Source organism: Carettochelys insculpta, chromosome 3 (assembly GCF_033958435.1).
Source record: "Carettochelys insculpta isolate YL-2023 chromosome 3, ASM3395843v1, whole genome shotgun sequence".
NCBI classification, from domain to species: Eukaryota; Metazoa; Chordata; order Testudines; family Carettochelyidae; genus Carettochelys; species Carettochelys insculpta.
Window position 1 is genome coordinate 100,580,426 of NC_134139.1, and position 3,957 is coordinate 100,584,382.

A 3,957-nucleotide genomic window follows, 5' to 3' on the forward strand; every position below is an offset into this window, starting at 1 on the left:
TCAGAAATGGCCGAATCATTTCTGATGAAATTTTAAAGTAAAAATCAGCCCTATGCAGATACAGAACATGGAAAATTTCATCCGACATTATTAAAACCTGGCAAAATTATTAGCAAATGAAAACAGTGCCATATTATGGGAAGTATCTGACAATCTTAACTATTGATAGTGCTACCTGAATTATATACAACATGTGTGTCCCTGAAAAATATGAAAGATCTAAAATTAGAGGCATTACAAAAAATAAGATTTTATAAAATAGCCACATACTGAATTCTCAATAGGCAAGGAACATGTTTCTTCAGTTTATAAAGATTCAGCTATTTTTAACATTTCTATATATAAGTTAGAAACACAGATATATAGAAAATCCATATTAGCAAGGACTAAAAGAATCAAGAAAAGCCTGAGAAATATATAAATTAACATATAATGATATATATTATATATATAATAAGTAATATATAAATAAACACAAGATAAGGAGAAAATAAGGGGCAAAAAATACCAGTTTAAACAAGTTTTACTAGTGTGTCTTTTAGGATTTTATGTTCCTATTTTGATAAAAGATTCTTGATAGAATGAACTTTTTTGAGTGATAAAGACACTGTTAATGAATCATAGAACTAATAAATGTTTAGTATACTAAAAATAAAATCATTTTCTGAGTTTTTGCTGAGCTCTATAGCTTTTTTGACCATTTGCTTTCATGAGATTGCAAACTCCTTGGAAGGGCTGTGTTTCCTATGCACTTTTAGAGCACTTAACAAAAGGGAGATCTGATAGTGGCTAGAGCCATTGTGTAATATCACAATACAAATAATCCTCTGCAAACAGAAAGTATGAGACATCTTGGTTCTTGCTCTTCATTTGCATCAGCTTGGTAACATCATATTCTTGCACAACTCTAAAAGCTTTGTTCTTTGATCCTTCTTACCTTCAGACAATAGCAACTAGTACATCTGCATTTTTCAGTACTACCCATCTGAACCAAACTTTGTTTGAACTACCCAAATCTAGCCCCCCCGCCCACAAATTTAGCTTACTAATTCCTTACATGCTTGCACAACCACAAAATCCTTTCTATGCACATGCACACAAAAACATGCAAATAAATGGTGCCAGAACACAACAGACCACACTACCAGTCCTGCACCCAATAACTATACACCATACACATCAGAGTTGCATCTTTTCTGCACGTGCCAAAATTTTGTTCTTTTCTCTTGCAAACATGCCTTCTTTCCCCCTGTTCACAAATATATATATCCCAAAATACACAGACACATATCATGAGGGTAGGGCTGATAGCTCTCTTTCTTATCCTCCTCTCAGCGTGGGTCTACACTACAAAATTATTTTAGGTTGTACTGACCTAACCTCTGGTGTAGACAGCACTATATCAGTGGGAGAGCTTCAGCTTCAGAGCTTCATCATCTTCTCACAGAGGTGGATTAACTGAAGCCAATGGGAGATTCCTGTCCTGTCCATTGAGAATTTTCATTTAAATGCTATAGTGGTGCAGCTGTATCATTGAAGCTGTGAAATGCAGCATTTTAAGTGTGTCAGAGGTGGGTGAGGCTGGGGAAGGAAATACCAACACTACAGCTGGCTCTTCTTCCATTCATTCTCAGGATATCTAGTCCTACATCACTGAATTAGTCCGTGTACACATGCACACTCTCTGATTATTTGTGTGGGTTGTGTAGGTTGCCAGTGTCGGCTTGGGAATATTTAGCAGGGTTAGGAGTACAATAAAATTATAGACCAGGCGTGTCCAACCCGCGGCCCGCAGGCCGCATGCGGTCCTGGACAGCTAGTAATGCGGCCCCACAAGATCGTAAACTTTTAACATTATTATGTGATTTATATACATTAACTATATTATATATTTTATATGCAGCCCAAGACAATTCCTCTTCACTCAATGCGGCCCAGGCAAGCCAAAAGGTTGGACAACCATGTTATAGACAGACAGCTGATGGGAAAGGAATTCAAAAAGATAAATCATTCATCACACTTTTCAATTAAATAAAACAAAACCAAAGGCAACTTTTGTTAAGGTACTGTCTACTAGATTATGAGTATCATTTTTGCAGTTGTGTGGATGAAGAGAGAAATTAATGATAGGTTTGCATGACATAAATGCAGAACTGGAGTAGGAAACCAAAAATCAGAGAATTTTGCACTGAAGCTTTTCACAGATTTAAGTCAGAATTAGAATGAGAGGCACTGTTTTACAAATCGTAAATGTTCAGTTCATTTTCCCCAGGAATTGAATTAGGAGGTGAGCTTTGCATATATGAGGGGAGAAGGAAGGGGTTGGAAAATGACTAAATTGGAAACATTGCATGATGTAACCACAGGTGGTGGGGGAGGGGCAGAGGTGGGTGGAATAGGGAAATCCCATCATGGATGTTTCAGTTTAAATTAATTCAGTCTCTTTATTCATAAACATTGGTATGACACTCATTACTGAATTACGCAAACACCCTATCAGGTTGGCATATGAACGCGCATGGTTCATGAATTTTCCATTTATTGTCAGAAAATGAAGAACATGTTTGCACAGATGAGCTTACATTCTACTGTACTAGCCAACCACAGCCCAAGCTACATTTTATTTTCTATTCGAAAGTGGCATCATATAACCTAAGTTTTAGTCGTATACAGGAAGTTACCTATTACCAAACAGGTTGTGTAACAAAAAGTTTGTTTGTGGGTCAATCGTTTGGAACTTGGAACACATTTTCCCATAGAAACAATGCTATAAAATGGTAACTAGGTTCCTAGACTAGCCCACAAAATCCTATTTAATCCATAATTCAGCTGAAATAGTATATATGAAAAAATTTAGAAATAGTTTTTTGTTTAACTTTCTTTGCTGGTGCTGGAGGAAAGGCAGGTTTAATTAGTTAAGGATGAGGAGGTAAGTGGAGATTCTGAAGGGGACTCTGGGCATCCCCCAGCTTCCAGCCCTCACCACCCTCCCCGCCTGTGGGTGAGGCCAGGGCCAAATTAAGGTCTTTATAGTTCTTTGGCACTCTCATAATTATAGGCCCTTAAATTAGATTATATATAAATATATAAGGGAAAAATACTCTAGTGCCTATATGTTTAATATTACCCACTTTAATTTTTAGTCTTGAATGAGGAGCACTGCCTGAGCAATTCATGGTATTTCATCCAAAAATAACAGCCATTGGCCGTGTCTACACTAGCCCCAAACTTCGAAATGGCCATGCAAATGGCCTTATCGAAGTTTACTAATGAAGCACTGAAAAACATATTCAGAGCCTCATTAGCATGCGGGCGGCCGCGGCACTTCGAAATTGACGCGGCTGGCCGCCGTGCAGCTCATCCCGACGGGGCTCCTTTTCGAAAGGACCCCACCTACTTCAAAGTCCCCTTATTCCCATGAGCAGATAGGAATAAGGGGACTTCGAAGTAGGCGGGGTCCTTTTGAAAAGGAGCCCCATGGGGATGAGCCGCGCGGCAGCGAGCCGTGTCAATTTCGAAGCGTCGCGGCCGCCCGCATGCTAATGAGGTGCTGAATATGTATTTCTGCACTTCATTAGTAAACTTCGAAATGGCCATTTGCATGGCCATTTCAAAGTTTGGGGCTAGTGTAGACATAGCCATTTTGAGGCTATTACAATTATTCTTAGGAAGCACCTTATAGTTAAATCAGCTTATAAGGGGAAGCAAGGCGCTGTTGCAACTATGACTGGAAAACCCACAGAAAAAACATGGGTCAGTTTCAGAGAGCTTTGATATATGCGTCATTTGGAATGACATACTAGGAAAAGACTAATCTCATCAAGAAAAATCTGCAGGAGGCTGGTATTGAGTTATACACTGTCACAAATTTATATCATGGTCTTTTAGCACACTTTCATGATACCTGCAATAAATTTCACGTGTTTGAGGCAATTGAAAAGATCTCACACTCCCTGA